At 39.8% G+C, this 19,658-nt stretch overlaps 1 protein-coding gene and 1 long non-coding RNA gene across 2 annotated transcripts in view; both read right to left on the bottom strand.

Annotated features, from left to right (window-relative positions):
- ppm1lb (protein phosphatase, Mg2+/Mn2+ dependent, 1Lb) overlaps positions 1-19,658 on the bottom strand; it is a 143,350-nt gene that overhangs the window by 116,187 nt on the left and 7,505 nt on the right. The gene's annotated exons all lie outside the window — the stretch shown is intronic.
- On the bottom strand, positions 8,662-10,179 carry LOC140725489 (uncharacterized). The gene is made up of 2 exons (XR_012098356.1): positions 9,356-10,179; positions 8,662-9,209 (listed from the first exon to the last, which is right to left on the bottom strand). It is a non-coding gene; the product is annotated as an uncharacterized lncRNA (long non-coding RNA).

Consider the following 19,658-nt stretch of genomic DNA (forward strand, 5'->3'; position numbering starts at 1 on the left):
AACATATTGATGTAATTACAAAGAAGGCATGACAGTTGCTATACTCATTGGGAAATTGGCTATGTTACACTCACAAATTTCTACAAATATACCATGAAGAGCATTCTAACTGGTTGCATCACCATCTGGTGTGGCCGCTGCAATAGGACCAGAAAAAGCAGCGGGAGGTTGTAAACTCAGCCAACTCCATCATGGGCATTAATCTCCCCAGCATCCAGGACACCTCAGAAAAAGTGATATCCATCATTAAGGTCCCCCTTCACCCAGGACATGCCCGCTTCTCATTGCTACCATCAAGGAGGAACCCGATTACACAGTCAATGTTTCATGAACAGCTTCTTCCCCCTCCACCATCAGATTTCTGAATGGACAATGAACCCATGAATACTTCCTCAGTATTTTCCCCTCTCATTTTGAACTAATTATTTATTTTCTTTAAATATTCTTATTGTAATCTATAGTTTTTGTTACTATGTATTGCAATGCACTGTTGCCGCAAACCAACAAATTTCACAACATGTGCCGGTGATATTCAACCTGTTTCAGGTTCTGACCTTAAGGCACTTGATAAACAAAAAGACTGAAGTCTAAATGTGCCATTCTGATGCAGACCCAGCCAGAACAAAATCTGGGTAACTATCATTTTACTCTTCTGGGATTGAGACTGACAAAACAAGCGGTTTACTGATGTATTATTCTACACATTCATGTATGACTAATATGAAAAGAATGATGTTGGTCACAGACCTGTATTGCCATGATCTTAATTTTTATGTCTTCACTGCTCGAGTATATTTGGTATTTTAAAGCATGCTAACATTATGTACAATTGACATGGTTTTGTACATAAATAATTCAAAGTACTAAAAAGGAAACAATAGTCTTACATGTTCATCAGATACACAAATTGTGGTTATTTTTAAATAAGCTGCAACAATGTGAGGGGTGATGATGAGTGAGAGCTCAGGACATTATTAAAAACCAAATAAATGAGCCAGAAAATTACATAAACTTGTTTATGATACCAGATATTTATATTTCAGCTGTATGTCCATCAGTCAGATTTATTTTTAAGAAAAATTCTTGTACCTTTACCTTTAGGAAGAACTCCATGAAAAAAAATCCTTTCTTATGCACCAGCTCCTATAGTTATACATTCAATGTCTCAGTTGATATCAAGTTCTTCCCAAACTGTAAATACAATTTCTTACTTTACAGATCTTGCACGGATTATGGCAGAGTCCCATTCTCTATGAAAGTTTCATAACTTAAGACAGTTTGCAAATTGTAAATGTGGCTGTGAACTGAGTTCCCAGGGTGCAGAAGCTGCTTGCAGTCCCGCATTCTGCCAATAAATCCGTACCACTGGTTCCCAAAATGTTCCTTTATACTGTATGGACATAAATTGAGCATTCATAACCTGGGAAGGACCTGTCCTAGTTATTGCCTCCCTTCCTTTTTAAGATCTATACCATGGGCTGTACCAAGATAGAGTATCACGCAATGTTCCATAACCCACCATCCCCACCTTGCAATCTAACACTCATATTAGCATTTGCATGATCATTTGCATGCAATGGTCTTTCCTCCTTCAAGCAAGTTGCTTTCATTCTATGCTAATCTAATAGTTTTATCCAACATCTCTGTTTGAGAAAAACACAGATGCATATTTCATTTGGAATCAACATGATAACCTGTTATCCCACTGTGCCACAGTAATACTTATTTCTTGCCTACATATATTACTATTTTTCAAGTTATGTCCAATGTCCATTGTAATTACATTCTGATAATGCTTTAAGAGCAGTCTATATTCTGATAATGCTTTAAGAGCAGTCTATATTTTGGTGGGTTTGGCTGCCAATTCCATACAAGTGCCTGAAAATTTCCAGATTTTTGTGCAAAATGAGCTCCCTGGTGAATTCTCTTCAGTGCTCCTCCACGGGATTCCACATGCAGCCTAGAATGAAGAGAATTTGCTGACCAGATCAAAGACTTAAAGCCAGCTACTTTGCTGAGGTCCCTGTGCTGACTTGGTGCTGGATCAGAGAACCCATTCAACAGAATAGCAATCAGAGTTTCAAAAGAATTAAGAATACAGTAAATTAATTTTTAAAGTCACTTAGAACATATAGTACAACATAGAAAATGTTGACTTTGATTTTAATGATTTTAAATCCATTCTAAGTGTCTTTCAAGTAATTTAGTTATTGTTTAAGGGTTTATTTCATAATTTAAAGAATTGTGCAACTGTTTGTTTTATGTTTAACTGTTCTTAAAAGTTTCCAGCTACTAGGGGCATTCAGAAGCTCTGAAGACATGACAGTTTTGACACACATAAAAGGTGTGGATGTAGTTTTATTGTTTGTCAAAGATTTCCAGGGGAGTTTAAATGGCAAGGTTTTCTCCTGCACATTAATGATGTTCCAGCCCCAAAGACATCACCTACATTCAATGGTCAGTGGCAGACTGGTCTTAGCAAGCACGACCAGCCAAATGCATCCCAGCCAGTGAAATTCAGTGCAATGGAGAATGTAAGTAGTAAGTTCAGGCATTCAGGCTATTGTTTTTCTCAAGGAGTTTCAGAAACTTTGCAATAAATTTGTAGTTGTGATATAAACTGGAATTAAAAAAAACATTTTGGTAACTGAAGTAACAACTTATTTCAAAACCAATTTTTATTTGTCTGTGAATTGAAAGACACTTTATAGATACAAGCTGGCGGAACGTTTTGGGCCGAAACGTCGATTGTACTCTCTCCCATAGATGCTGCCTAGTCTGCTGAGCTCCTCCAGCAATTCGAATTGAATTGACTTTATTTCTTACATCCTTCACATACATGAGGAGTAAAAATCTTTACGTCTCCATCTAAATGTGCAATATGCAATCATAGTAATTTATAATAAATAGGACAGTCAATGTAATATACAGTACACTCAAGTCAGTGTGAGTTCATCAGCCTGATGGCCTGGTGGAAGAAGCTGTCCCAGAGCCTGTTGGTCCTGGCTTTTATGCTGCAGTACCACTTCCTGGATGGTAGGAGCTGTTGTTGTGTGTGTTGTTATAGATACAAGCTTTCTTTGATCTATAAGGTTCCTATCATTTCCTAGGAACATTAAAATTATTGCAGGAAAATGTGCCCCAGATTTATGTGTACTTCTATTACTATAGTTTTTCTGTACACATTAGTAAATAATTGTAAAAGCATTACAACTGCAACAATAATAGATATTTAAGAAACAAAGTGCAATAAATTAGTTTATACTTATCTAATTCTAACGGCAGTTGATATAAAAACTTCTTCATCATCTACTTCTCATGTAGAACCTAACAGATTCCATATAACAATTTAAACACAGAGATCCCCATAGTGAGCTGACAAATATTTATCTTCCAATCAACATAGATAGAAACAGATAAAAAAAAACCCTAAAAATCTAAAGCAAAGACAGAAAATGCTGGATATACTCAGCAATCAGGAAAAATTGTGTGGAGAGGCATTGATATTTAGACAGCATTTGTCAATGTTCCTGCATTAGAATTTGGGATGCTGGAAGGTAAATATGTTTTTAAGTTGTAGAGGAGAAAGGCTGGTGAGAATAAAGGGAATGTTTATGATGACACTGCCGGCCAGAAACCGAGTCTGAATGATACAAATGTGCTGATGAAGCTGTGCTAACAGCAGATAAACTGATTGAAGGAGCTGTTAATGAAATGAGACACTTGATGACAGAAAAATTGTTGTGAAGTACAAAACACTACATCTGTTGTTACATAAAAGAAAATGCTGTATTACTCTGTCCCAGGCCAGTTTTGTTACAAATTGGTAAATTTTTTTTGTTCTGAGGGCTCTAACGTGCCCAGTCAGAAGATGAGAAGTTGCATCTCCAGCTTACATTGGACTATGTTGGAAAAGTAAAAGACAGCAAAGACACACAAGTCAGAGTGGGAGTGGAATGAGGAATTTATGTGATTAGCTGCTGGAAGCTCAAGTTCATTCTTACAGGTGTTCTGGAAAATGGCCATCCATATTTGGTTGGTTTCTGTAGAGTACAGGAGACCTCATTGTGAACCAAAAACAGTATACTTGACTAAAAGACATCTACCTGAATTGCTGTTTAACTTGAGGGAAGAATTGTTTGGAAACATTCAAAAAGGCATACCCTGCATTTCTAATGCATGCATGGGAAGGCGCTATGAGAGATGGCATATATATTGGTGGAGAAGGAAAAGTGAACCAAAAACAGTGGAGGAAATTACCCCGTTAACATGTTCAGAGGACAACCAAGGGAAAATGTGTCTGGTGAAAGAGGTGAAAATTATAGAAGATGATCTATTGAGCAGCTACTTTCCCTCCACCATCAGCTTCATGAATGGACAATGAACCAACCTCACTTATCTTGATCTCTTCTGTACTTACATAATTTTCAAAATATACATTTCTTATTGCAATTTATAGTATGTTTTATGTATTGCAAAGTACCGCTGCCACAAAACAACAAATTTCAGATGTATGACAATAAGACCGTAAAATGTAGAGCAGAGTTAGGAACTCAGACCATGATCAGCAATTCTATCATCACTGATTTATTTTCCTCTCAACCTCATTCTCCTACCTTCTCCGCATAACCTTTGACATCTATACCTATATACCTAATGATTTGACCTCCACAGCCATCTGTGACAATGAACCCCATGATTTTACCCACTACTCCATGGCTAAAGAAATCCCTTTTCATCTGTGTTCTAAAGGATTACTCTTCTATTCTGAGACTTTTCCCTGTGGTTCTAAACTTTCCCATTATTGGAAACATCCTCTGCACATCCACCCTATCTAGGTCTTTCAATATTCCATAGGATTCAATGAGATCCCTCCTCATTCTTCTAAACTCTAGCAAGTACAGGCCCAGAGCCATCAAATGCTTCTCATACATCAACCCTTCTATTCCCAGAATCACTCTAGTAAACCTCCTCTGGACTACCTCCAATTCCACAAATCCTTTCTTAGAAATGAGGCCCAAAACTGCTCACAATACTCCAAATGTAGTCTGGCCAATGCCTTATAAAGCCTCAACATTATGTTCATACTTTTATATTCTAGTTCTCTGGAAATGAATGTTAGTATTGCTTTTGCCTTCCTTACCACGAGCTTAACCTGCAAGTTAATCTTTAAGGAATGCTGCACTGTTACTCCCAAGTCCTTTTTGCACTTCTGATCTCTTATTTTGCTCCATATTAGTTCATGCTTTTATTCCTTCTATCAAAGTGCATGACCATACACTTCCCTAGACTATATTCCACTTGCCACTTCTTTGCCCATGCTCCTAATCTAAGTTCTGCAGACTTCCTGCTTCCACAACAGAAGATATATCTCCACCTTCCTTTATATCATCAGCAAACTTGGCCACAAACCAATTGATTCTGTCTGCCATATCATTAACATATAGCATGAAAAGTAGCAGATCCAACAGTGACCCCTGCAGAACACCACTAATCACCAACAACCAACCAGAAAAGGCCTCCTTTATTTCCATTCGTTGCCCTCTGCCAGCCAGCCAATCGTCTGTCAATGCTAGCATCTTTCCTGTAATACCACGGGTTCTTATCATGTTTAGCATCTCATGTGTGGCCCTTAGTCAAGAGCCTTCTGAAAATTCAAGTAGACAATATCCACTGATTCTTTTTTGTCTAGCCTGCCTATTATTTCCTCAAAGAATTCCAAAAGATTTGTCGGGTGGGATTTCCCTTTAAGGAAACCATGTTGACTTCAGACTGTTTTATCATGTGCCTCCAAGTTCCCCAAAACCTCATCCCTAATGATGGACTCTAACATCTTGCCAACCACTGAATTTAGCCTAACTGGGCTATAATTTCACGTCTTTTGCCTCTCTCCCTTCTTATTGAGTGGATGTCAGGAAACGCAGAGAAGGTTTAACCCAAGAGCAGAGCAGTAGAGCAGTTTAGCAGTGAACAATAACTTTAATAATAGCCCACAAAATATCAAACCACAAGGGGGCCACAAAACAAGGGAGAACAGGAACTAAACACAACAGACATCAAGGTAAACTTTAGGCTGGGTAAAAAGCTAGGAGCAACTGATTGATGGTTTAATGAAAGAACAAATTCTGTGGATGACAACTGGGTAAAATAGGCTGCAGGTGATGAGTCTGGACCGAGCTGTAGATGAATCCTATTAGCTGGATGGAGACTGGGAGGTGCTGCATGTGCAGGCTGGGAAGTGTCACTAGGAGCAGACCTGACAGTGGAGTGACATTTGCAATTTTCCATTCCTCCAGAACCTTTCCAGACCCTAGTAATTCTTGAAAGATCACTGTTAATACCTCCAAAATCTCTTCCAGAGACATTAAACCTGCTTCTGATTCTCTGAGGAGTGCTAACCAATATTTCTGTGAGAAAGATTTTTAAGTAAGCTGCAGTACTCTCGTTTGATAATAAAGTCACAAGCTATAGAAATGTTTACCATAAATTTTAAATAAGCTTCAAAATTATAGAAACTAACAACAGATTTAAAGACTTTATCATCAGAATAAAAGCACATTAAAAATAAGAAAATAACTTTAAAAATGCAATTGATTTATATAATGTAAATTTATAAATTCATTTTGCTCAAACTTCAATCAACTTTGGACACAATATATTCTGTTACACAGCCTAAGCTAAGGTTCCAGAGACTTGAACCAAGGAATTAGATTATTTGGTGATGCTTCTTTCAGAAATCGGGTTTGCTGAATGTAAATTATAACTTCTAGATGAAATTATACTCATTGCAAAATGAGTTGCACCTTCACCTTCACTCATGATCCATGTTAATGCACTTGACATTCTTCCAGCATTACTTGTGAACTTCGTGATGTCAATCATCACAGAGCACAATTATAACTGGTTCTGACATAAATTGGAAGGTCCTGGAAGTGACATTGAAGAACGTCACTTCAGAGTGAGGATTAAAACCTACAGCATTTGTAGTTTAATGGACTATTCTATCATTGAAACACATTGCAAGATGATACCAGAATAGACTGCAGACATTTGAAACATCTCCCCGAGTCCTCAGAGTGTATTCAAACCAGTAGTGTGCGCTCCTTGCAACCTTTAACAGCTGAGCAACTCGTTGATGGATACTTCAGTGCTAGCAGCATTTTTATTACTGGAAGCTTTCCAAGTATTGTAGGCAAATCTGGGAGGGTCACAGTCAGCACGCAGGTCACAGCAATACCAACGTCCTCAGACCCTTGTTCCCAAAGGGTCATTACAGATAGAGGATCATGCCTGGTCCTCTCTAATGAGCAATATTAGCTCAGGCTTTCAAGATGTGATAAATGAGATCTTCAACATTTAGCAGGGTGACCTTTGGGTATGGAGCACTCTTACCATGGAGGTCAACTGCTTTCAATTTCCAGGCATCTGGTGGCTGTTAGAGAGCATATCTCTCAGTTTATTACCCATCAGATCAGGAGAGAAGTCATCCAGGCTCTGCATACATAGAGGAACAACTTTGTGGTCTTTGGTTTTTGTGAAGAATAGAAGGCAGCATCTTGTGCACTGGGATTTTCCAGGATTGTTGTCTTTCCCAAGGCGCAAGCAGCCATCTACTGCACTCATGTTTCATGAAGGCTCCCGGGAAGAATCTAGTTTTATAGGGTTTCTTCCTCATGTGCAAGTTGCTGTATCTCAAAGAAGAATATTTATACGCCACTTCCATTTTTCCTGGCAGCTCCCACAACTTAATCACTCTCAAGGAATCCATTTTGCCAGCCTTCTTAATCAACAACACGGCCAATAAAGGGGAACAAAGGTTATTCTATCCAATTGATGTTGACATCAGTTTGTTCTCCTACCATTCCAGCTGAGTGCCAATACAAAAGAAGAAGAGTAGTAGTGTAGAATGCTACTATTATGCTGAAAATGAGACTACAATGTTGTCAGCAGTCCAGGGCTGAATTTGCCTAACTGAAGTAGAGTCTTCCCTGTGGTGTGGTGCAGGCTGCATAACCTGGCCAACCGGCAAGAACAACTGATTCACTAGTCAGAAACACCACATACTGAGTATCAAAAAAAAAATCAACAGGAGCACCAGAACAAGGATAAATAAAGCTCTGGAGGATATTCCTGTTCAATATCACGAGCTTCAGCATCCTGCTGAGCAAAGAAGGGAGGCAATATCTCATAACTGGTTCACTTTTGAACAATAATTCTTATGAGACTTAGTGAGTCTCCCTATCAAACAAGTGACCCTCTACAAGTACCTTCCATAAAAATGATCACAGTACACCAAAAAGCATGAGTGAGAATCCAAAAGACACACAATATTCCATATTTGCTGCTTTGTGGGACTACCACAATGATTTACAATCCCTGTTGTTGCTACTTAAATGCCTTGGCACAACATCTCTGTATATCTTGATGAATGGTTTTCTGTTTAAACCACTCCAACCTCCAGATGAAATATAAAAAATTGGAGCAATTCCAATCGCAGATGCTAACAAGGAACAAAATCTTTCATGCTCTGACAAGCTGATCAGTGCCAATGGTAGATACTTACGGCAATGCAACTGAGAGTAATGTACATCACAATATATTGAGCAGACTGCCATGCAATGGGAAAGGAGATGTATTTCATGCCAGTAAAATCCAGACTCATTCAACTGAAGGCAAAAGGTTTATTTTAAAGCCCTGAAACAACTGAGTACACCAAGATAAATGATGGGAAGAATGTACCTAAATCTCCCCTGTGAGGACAAGCTTCTTGTTGTATCCGAAATTTGAACAGGTAAGCCGGACAACGTTCCCACTGTCTCATTGTTCATCTGCATCAGCTTTGTCACTAAAGTATCCCAAATGTAGCTTTCACTTGAGTCTTCTCGGGGAAGTATTGACGTGTAAATCATCTCCCTTCAACTCCTTCAACCTTGGGCGTACCCACATCAGATTCCTATGCTTCTTCTGAAAGACAGTGCCCTGCTTATACCTGGCACCTCTACCAGTCAAATGCCCCTCTAACCTACTTTTCTCATCCCCGCAGTGCCAGTCTCTGAGATGGTGCTGTGTGATCAGGTGCAATGACACACTGTGCTCATCCTCATCAAGTTCCTCCTCTCTTTTCCTTCCTTCCTGTTCCTTCATCTCCTTGTTTCCACTTGGTCCTGATGTTGTAGTGAAGGGTTAAACAGAAGAGATATCCTCATATCCTGCACAGACAAAACAGAAGAGAGTTGCATATATAAGCAGTGCACTTTGGTGATGCAGAAATGTATTCATGGTAATAAAGATATATGCTACTGATCTTTTCAAAGGTGATGCACTGATCACAATGAATCAGAGTTAATGTACATACCTGGCAGATTTCATACTGCCTCTCCACGAGGCTTCACATGAGGAGGTGGATCATCTCCTCCAACTTGGTGAAACTGCACTTGAGAGAGCATCTCACCTATCCAGGTGGCCTCTCTCCTATTCTTCGTTGTTGAGCTAAATGGAGCAAATGGACACTGAATAACCTTCACATTGTCCCATGTACAGGGAAGTTATTGACACATAGGGGGTTGTGTTGGTGTCTAACAACGTGTGTGTGTCAGTGTGTTGGTGTAAATATTTCAGTGTGAGAGCACAGTTATTACATTTCTTCTGATATTATTGCAATGTGTGGGGGTTTTCAGCCCAGAGCCACCTTCTGCTAAGATGGTGTGATGCTGGCAGTATCTCCTACCACATCTCTCACTCCTCTTCCCAGATCCCATAGTGGTGTATAAGATCTCATTGATGAACAACTTTGTCACTTACAGATATTGCAGAAGTCAGACAGCTCCTCTCTTTCCATGGTAGTCACAGTATGTGTTGCTGTTGTATGGTTGTGAGGGGGTAATGCCTTACAGATTAAGGCTGGTCCCATTAGGAAGTCACCAGGCAACATTTTAGCAATTCTTTATGAGTGGAAAATATGCTATACACATGTTTCAATTTCCCATGTCATGAGGGGTAATTAACTTAGCAATAGTGCTACATGCAACAATGTTTCAACAAGATGATTTCAACTTCTTGCCAGATAGATATTAAGATAATCAATTACTGCTAATTAACACAAAAATTCAGAATACTTAATAAATATAAACAGTTAATTATCTACTTATACAATTGTTTTATTTGTTAAAGAAAATACTGTTTTCTGGGCAATTCTCCTGTACAAAAGCAGAGATTTTTCAAATTAAACATTCCTTATATCTTTTTACCAGAAGACTACTAAATTTTGTTGCGTGTATTTCATGTTCTTACAGAACGTGCTGTGGTTATTATGCATTTTTAGTTAATTCTTTCATACTGTACATGTCATCATTAGTATAAAATGGCACAAAGCTCTGTGTCAAATGTTATCAAAATTTATTCTCATTTTTAAGCAAATCTATGGTGACATTTATTTTATGGCTCTCAAAATGATTAATTTTCCATCACAAATCACCTCATTTTTCACATATTCTCTCTGATAATAAAGCAACATGTAAAAACTCCAGATGATCCAGATGTTTGATGTTCCATTTCCAGCATCTGCAGCCTCTTGTGTCTCAATATAAAAACTCTGTTTGTGGAACAGTGAATTTTGGGGAGGATTGTCTGTCATCCAGATGTATTATCAAATAAACCTGTAACTGTGCTGCTCTCAAGCACAGGATGAAGTGCAGTCTTTTGTTCAGCAGGATTCTGGCACTTGGACACGAGGGCTGCACCATTAGACACCTTATGGGTTCCAAAGAAGCAGTGAAAATTTCTCACTTCTCAAGGTAGGTGAAATGCTTGCGGAGCCTATGTCAAGTTAGGCCTGGCAGAAATTCAGTAGATCCATTATAATGAATGGGAGAAGTTGGTTGCCAGGGGAAAGGTGATAGGAGTTTTTTTTTGCAACACACACAAAAAAGACACATACGTTCAGATGCTGTTCATAGACTTCAGTTCAGCATTCAACACAATCATCCCTCAGAAACTGATTGGAAAGCTGAGCCTACTGGGCCTGAACACCTCCCTCTGCAACTGGATCCTAGACTTCCTGACTGGGAGATCTCAGTCAGTCCGGATCGGGAGCAGCATCTCCAACACCATCACACTGAGCAGGGGGGCTCCCCAGGGTTGCGTGCTCAGTCCACTGCTGTTCACTCTGCTGACCCATGACTGTGCTGCAACACACAGCTCGAACCATATCATCAAGTTTGCTGATGACACGACCGTGGTGGGTCTCATCAGCAAGAACGATGAGTCAGCTTACAGAGAGGAGGTGCAGCGGCTAACGGACTGGTGCAGAGCCAACAACCTGTCTCTTAATGTGAACAAAACAAAAGAGATGGTTTTTGACTTCAGGAGGGCACGGAGCAACCACTCCCCACTGAACATCGACGGCTCCTTGGTAGAGATCATAAAGAGCACCATATTTCTTGGTTCACCTGACGGAGAATCTCACCTGGTCCCTCAACACCAGCTCCATAGCAAAGAAAGCCCAGCGGTGTCTCTACTTTTTGCGAAGGCTGAGGAAAGTCCATCTCCCACCCCCCATCCTCATCACATTCTACAGGGGTTGTATTGAGAGCATCCTGAGCAGCTGCATCACTGCCTGGTTCGGAAATTGCACCAACTCGGATCGCATGATCCTGCAGCGGATAGTGAGGTCAGCTGAGAAGATCATCAGGGTCTCTCTTCCCACTATTCCAGACATTTACACTACACACTGCATCCGCAAAGCAAACAGCATTATGAAGGACCCCATGCACCCCTCATACAATCTCTTCTCCCTCCTGCCGTCTGGGAAAAGGCTCCGAAGCATTTGGGCTCTCACGACCAGACTATGTAACAGTTTCTTCCCCCAAGCTATCAGACTCCTCAATACCCAAAGCCTGGACTGACACCTTGCCCTACTGTCCTGTTTATTATTTATTGTAAATGCCTGCACTTTTTTTGTGCACTTTACGCAGTCCTGTGTAGGTCTGTAGTCTAGTGTAGCTTTCTCTGTGTTGTTTTTTTTATTACGTAGGTCAGTCTAGTTTTTTGTACTGTGCCATGTAGCACCATGGTCGTGAAAAACGTCTCATTGTTACTATGTACTGTACCAGCAGTTATGGTCGAAATGACAATAAAAGTGACTTGACTCAAAATGCTGGAGGAACTCAGCAGTCCAGGCAGTATCTATGGAAAAGAGTATAGTGCACCCAGACCCTTCATCAGGATGCTTGGCCTGAAAAGTCGACAATACCCTTTCCCATAGATGCTGCCTGGCCTGCTGAGTTCCTCCTGTATTTTGTGTGTGTTGCTTGGATTTCTAGAATCTGCAGATTTTCTCTTGTTTGTGATTGGAGTGTTTTTTTAAATATACGATTTTATTGTGTGTTTAATTATTCTTGTGTGTGTATGCCTGTGGTTTTTCAGTCTTTTAATTAGAAAAATGTTATTTAAAATTCAAAGACATATGCTAACACTGAACAACAGCTTGTAAAGTCAATAGATAATGAATGGCTATTGAGGTCATTCTTTTTATGCAGCCTACCACCTACACTGATGGAGGCCTTGTGAGTGTCATCTCATCAGCTCATCTACACTGATAAACTAGGAACACCCCGTGGCCATGCTGGAAGAAACTGTGTGATTCAGCAATGGGCAGCCAGCAATCCGGGCAGAGAAAACTCTGCAGCAATGGTAATCTGTTGAGTCTGAATCAGAATCAAACAGGATTGAAATCTGTTCTCTGCAATGTTCTTTCAGAAAACTTGCATGTACTTCTCACACCCTTTTTAGAACATCCCAAAGCCATTAACAGTCATTTAGCTAAAACACTGGAGGTAACTCTGCTATTCTTTCCATACAATTTATCATGCCCATCAGAGGAACCAGAAAGGAGCCTGGCTTAATGATTCATCTCAATGCCAAGTAGAACAGCACTTTCCATTTATAGAGCATCTTTAACATGGAATATTATCCCATAGATGCACACTGCAACAAAAAGTGGTTTCAAGCCAAATGAGGAGACATTAGGACAGCCATCAGAAACAGATTTAAAGGAACATTTTTAAAGTTAACGAAAGAGGCAGTGAGGCAGAATATAATTCCGGACCCAATGGTCCATACTACAAAAAGAAAAATTACAAATTACCAAGCAAACAGAGCTTATGTAGGGCATTGCAGCCCAGAAATGACAGAATTCTCAGAGGAAGTTACAGTGAAAATGAAGGGGATAGTGGTGGTTGATGAAGCCTTGAAGACACTTGATTAAAGTAGAGGTACTCAGTATGCAGAGTATTGGAAGGGCGGAAGTTTATAAAGGAGAGAAGAAACAGCTGCAGAAAGCTGCAAACTCAACCAGCTCCATCATGGACACTAGCCTCTCCAGTATCGAAGACATTTTCAAAAGGTGATGCCCCAAGAATGCAGTATCTGCTATTAAGTACCCTCATCATTTTAGGAACAGCTTCTTCTCCACTGTCATCAGAGTTCTGAAAGGGCAATAACCCATGTACACTACCTCACTGTTTTTTTTATCTTTGCTCTCTTTTTGCAGTACTTAATAACTTTTATATTTTTCATTGTAATTTATAGTTTTTAAAATTTTATATTGCAATCTCCTACTGCCTCAAAACATCTATCATGACTTTTTTTTCCAACAATACTTTTTATTGGTTTTTTAAATAAAGACAGCATAGTATAAATGAGGTTTGTGTAGTGCATAACAAATGTATTAAATGTACAATTCACATCTATGAAAGAGATGCACCCATTGTACAATCATGCTTTGGTTACCTTCCTGCCCCGACCCACCCCTCCCAATCCCCATCTCCAAGCCATCATTGCATTAGCAAAAAGGGTTAAACCGAACCTTTGTCCCCACAGAGCTGCATTGGTATAGAGAAGGTGTATTTTCCTAATACATAGACTGCTGAATGTTTACAAATCTGAGTCTGTAGAATTTTACCGGAAAATGCTAGAGGTCAGGGATTTATGAGCAGAGGAAGGGAAGAAAGGAAGGACCTTTAGTTTGGCTGGGAATTCTGAAAATATTCAAGAAAGGGTCCCCACACCTTTTTGAACTTTATGTCCGATTTGTGAACTGAATAAGGGATCTTCTCAAGGTATAGACTGGAGTCCCTGAGCCACTGAGCATGAGTGGGCAGGGCAGCATCCCTCCACCTGAGCAGGACTGCATGCCTGGCCAAAAGAGAGGCAAGACTGTATGTGATGTCCCCTTCTCTGGAGGTGCCGAAAAGAGCAGTCAAAGGAGTAGGTTCCAAATTGTAATTAAGTATTTGGGATAGAGTTTGGAAAACATCTTTCCAGTATTTTTCCAAGCTAGGGCACGTCCAGTACATGTGAATAAGAGAAGCCTCGCCCCTTTTGCATTTGTCGCAGCAGGGATTAACATCTGGGTAAATGCGAGATAATTTAGTTTTAGACATATGGGCCCTGTGTATGACCTTGAACTGTAACAAGCAGTGGCAGACACATAAAGAGGTTGAGTTAACTAACTTGAGAACTGAATCCCATACATTGTCTGACAGTGAGAAATTTAAATCTTGCTCCCAGGCAGTTTTAATTTTGTCAAGGGGGCTCGCATCAGAACCGTTAGCTTGTCGCAAATAGTAGATATTAGACCTTTGCGCAATGGATTCATGCAGAGAAACATATCAATGACGTTTATATCGGGTGGCTCAGGGAAGTTTGATATCAAAGGGCTGATAAAACGTCTAATTTGCAAAAATCTGAAGAAATGAGTGTTGGGAGGGTTAAACTTTGCAGACAGTTGTTCAGTTGGGATCCCTGAATGGGTCATCTCCTTAGACGCAGAGAAAGCGTTTGACCATGTGGAATGGAATAACCTCTACTGTTTTAGAAAAATTTGATTTTGGACCAAGTTTTATCACCTGGATTAAACTGTTATATTTGCGTCCCACTGCCTCTGTTTTGACCAACTCTCAGCAATCCCAACCTTTGAACCTCAAGCGTGGAACCTGCCAAGAGTGCCCTTTAAGCCCATTACTTTCCGATCTGGCCATAGAGCCGCTGGCGATTGTGTTCCACAGTTGTGCGGATCCGACGGGGATTTGGAGGGAGGGAGTTGAGCGCAAAGTCTCCCTTTATGCTGACGATCTTTTACTTTTTATATCAAACCCGATCACCTCCTTACCCCACCCACCCTTCTCACTCCTTAACAAATTCAGCCAGTTTTCAGGATACAAACTTAATTTATAGAAGAGTGAACTTTTTTCCAACAAATGGAGAAGCACAAGCGTCAGAGTTCCATAACCTTGCTTTTAAGGTAGTGAATAACCAATTTACTTACCTTGGCATCACAGTGACACGGAAACATAAATGTCTGAAGAAAATTTCATTAATTTGTTAAATCATACAAAACAGAGCCTAGCACAGTACCCCTATCCATGTCCCTGATGGGCCAAGTTAATGTTGTCAAAATGAACATCCTTCATATACCTTTTCAATCCATACCAACTTTCATTGCTAAAGTCTTCTTTGACTCGCTAGACTCAGTCATATTGTCCTACTTATGGAAGGGTAAGTGTCCCCAACTAAATAAAGTCCATCTTCAAAAATCTAAAAGTGTTGAGAGCATGGCTCTGCCCAATTTCTCCTTATATTACTGGGCAGCTAACATACACTGTCTCATCTTTTGGTCTCATTGACTGCACAATATGGGTGGCAATGGAGCTAAGCTCTATTAAGAATTTTTCCAACTCCGCACTTCTTGGATCCGCACTCCCTTTTCTTATGCCTAAACCAATTGTTAATCCTGTTATCAGGCACACCCTGAGAGTATGGGCTCAGTTCAGAAAGCATAGTGGTCTTCATGGCTTCTCTCTTTCAAGTCCTATTCTATATAATCATCTCTTGCAGCCTTCTATACATGATCCAACATTTCAAGACTGGTACAGAAAGGGCATCAGGCGCTTTAAAGATCTTTTATAGACAACTGCTTTACATCATATCACGACTTTTTAAAAGATCTATTGAGATAGAGCACAGAATAGGCACTTCCAGCCCTTCAAGCCAAGCCGCCCAGCAATTCCCTCGATTTAATCTGAGTTTAATCACGGGGCAGTTTACAATGACCAACTGACCTACCAACAAGTACGTTCTTGGACTGTGGGAGGAAACTGAAGCACCTGGAGGAAACACACGCAGTCACGGGGAAAACATGCAAACTCCTTACAGGCAGCAAAGGGATTTGAACCTGCGTTGCTGGCACTGTAAAGCGTTGTGCTAACCACTACGTTTTACATATGCTAGTGATATTAAACATGATTCTGACTCTGAGATGAAAAATGCTTGAAGAGAACAATGAAATAATTCCACTGGAAAATAACAAAAGCAGAAGAAAGAGACAAACGAGAGAAAATCTGCAGATACTGGAAATCAGAGCATCACACAAGAATAAAAGAAAGGGTAAGAGAGAAGGTAGGAAGATTGAGTTTAGTGTCTGCATCATGAGTACATGTGGAGCAAAGTTCTTAGCTGTTGTTTCTTAATAGTGATGTGCAGATAAGGAACAAGAGGAAGACATAGACTGCTGTGTATGATAGACAGAAGGCATGAATGCCAATGCTCTGACTCCGGTTGAATATATGATTAGGTTAATTCCATTCAGCCAGACAAGAAAGGAACTGGAAGTGAATGTAGTCCTTGATCATTTCAGTTTTCTATAAGTACACTCAAATATCAATCATAGGGCTTGGCACTTGACACTCTTATTGGAGAAATTTCATTGCTCTGGCAAGGATGGAAATAAAATCGAATAAATTCAAATATGGAGCCATTGGCAAATGGGCACAGATTTGCAAATCAACAGCAGTTTAATGTTGGATTGGGGTGTGATGTACTGTTTTGTTATTTTTCTTGTAGTTTAGCTTTCCTATGCTTGTTTGTAATTTTATATAATCACCTATATGACGTACACGTAATTGTTCAGTTAATTATCCAGCAATAACAGTAGTGACTTCTGTACATTTCTAGAAACTTCTTTGCTTTCTATAGCCAGTGTCACACCACTTGAATTTGACTATCTTATAGATTAATTGTTATCAATGGAATTTTTTGTTATCTGTATTTCAAATATGAGACAGCCACAACAAATATTTGTCTTGCCTTTCTTTGTTCATTCTTTGTTCATACAACATTTAATAAAATTGCTAGCAATAAGTTTTATTCTTCATTCTAGGCTTCTGAAGAAACACTGGATTGCAGAAGTATCAGTATCTAACACAAAATAAAATGAGTTTACTACACTAGAAATAACCAGCTAAATTCCTGAAAGCAGCACTAGGCTAAACACCAAAAATATATTTGGCAATTTCTCTGTATGCTATGTGATCGAATATTCTGCAATGTTTACCTGGCCTAGATGTTAAAGACTGTATGTTTCTATTGAATCTAATTTACAGATAGGAGGGGCTGGCAACCAACAATCCTTCAGCATTAGTGTTTAAAATATATGGTAACAAGTATTATCAACCAAAGAGCATTGAAAGGTACACACAAATTAGGAAATTACTCTTTCTGGCGTATTCAAACTAGAAAAAAAGCATGTAAGCAGACTTGCAAACTATTTTGAAAGATAAACTCTAACTGGCAAGACTGACTTTCAAGAACTAACCTGATGAAAAACTGGCAGCCTCAACTATTAACTCCGTTTCTCTTTCCACAGATATTGCTTGGGCTGCTGAATATTTCCAACATTTACAGATTTCATTCCAAGAGCTTGTATTTCCTGCAAAAGTACATTTTTCATTACAGATCGGAATTATTCATACAAGTCAAGTCACTTTTATTGTCATTTCGACCATAACTGCTGGTACAGTACATAGTAAAAATGAGACAACGTTTTTCAGGACCATGGTTTTACATGACACAGTACAAAAACTAGACTAAACTATGTAAAAAACAACACAGAGGAAAAAAACAACACAGTATTAGATTTGGACACAATGAATTTAAATCTGCTTTGCTCAGTAGACAGTATGGGCATCGAGTTAAAGGCCTAGGAATTCAAGCAAAATATTAGATTCTTTTGAATGTTATGTAATTGAAATCTGACTTTACTCCTCTTACTCACGTGTTGACATTATTTCATGACCCATATTCCCATCACAGTTGAAGTGCCATAAATCTAATTTTTAAGGTTACTGAATTTAATTCAATTCTTTCATGAACTAACATCATTGTTACTCCTAGGAAAACCATGCTTTACCATGACATAGCAGGATTGGGACCGTCAGATAAGTTTGAACCTTCCCATATGGCACCAATATATTCCTTCCCCAATTTCACTACTGACTCCATGCAACCCAGGCCTCAACCTCCAGGTGTTCAGGAGTTCCCCATTCTCTAACCCTACTGATGTTCAAAGCTCCCCTGGTCCCCTGATGTTCTGAAGTTTCAGCCACACTGGTGGACATAACCATATTTGAAGACCCCTTTCCCAGCCCTGGCAATCTTCGTAATTTCCCTCCCAACCACAATCCCAGTACTAATCCTCACTGTCCTTGAAGGCAACTCCAACTCCATTACCAACTGGCCACTTACCTTTCTTAGGAACCCAATCATAGACCCTAACCTTGGGCTTTAGCCACTAGCCTTCTGTTCTGTCTGAATCCTCATACTTAACCACCCCTCCCCCCACCCAAAATTCCCAGATCCAGATTTGGTTCCAGTTTACAATTTTTTTCCATGAAGGAAAAAAGCAACAACCTTTCACAAGGGCTCGAGGAACTCTATGCATTAGAACTTCCAGACAAGGATAAAACTTTTGGGAAAGATTTAAACTAGTTTGGCAGAGGGGTGGGAAGCAGAGCGATAGGTCAGAAAATGGGGCAGTTGTTGTGAAGGAAGATGCAGCCTGTAGAGAGACTGTGAGGAAGGGCAGGCAATGGAAAGGGCATAATCACAGTCAGTTGAATGGGCTGAAATGGGTCTATTTAAATGCAAGAAGTATCAGAAACAAAGGAGATGAACTTAATAGCATGGCTGCTCTTATGACAGCCAAGTCTGTAATGGGCACATGGAAATATGACATTGTGCCCATTACAGACTTGGCTGTCATAAGAGCAGGAATGGCTGCTGGATATTCCAGAGTTCAGGTGTTTCAAAAGGGACAGGGAGGGAGGTAAAATAGGTGGAGGAGTGGCATAGCTAATCAGGAATAGTATCACAGCTAGAGAAACAGAGGACATCCTGGAAGGATCATTTACTGAGTCAGCGTAGGTGGAAGTAAGAAACAGGTAGGGAGCAATCACTCTACTGGGAGTATTCTATAGACCCCCCCCCCCCCCACCCAACCCCACCCCACCCCAATAGCAACAGACACTGAGGTGCAGGTTTGGAAGGCAGATTTTGGAAAGATGCCAAAATAACAACGTTGCTATCGTTGGTGACTTCAACTTCCCTCATATTGACTGGCACTTCCTCAGTCAATAAGCAAAATGTTTAGATGGGGCAGAATTTGTTAAGCAAATAGCCTGAACTATTTTTTTAATACCAAAGCCAATGATCTTTTCACAATGTGTTCCATTCATTGGCTTTCTTCAAAAGCACTTTGAAAACCCTTTTTTCTCATTTTGTTATTTCATATTTTACCTTGTTCTTCTATGCAGGGGGCATTATAA

The sequence above is a fragment of the Hemitrygon akajei genome, chromosome 3 (genome assembly GCF_048418815.1).
Source record: "Hemitrygon akajei chromosome 3, sHemAka1.3, whole genome shotgun sequence".
NCBI classification, from domain to species: Eukaryota; Metazoa; Chordata; class Chondrichthyes; order Myliobatiformes; family Dasyatidae; genus Hemitrygon; species Hemitrygon akajei.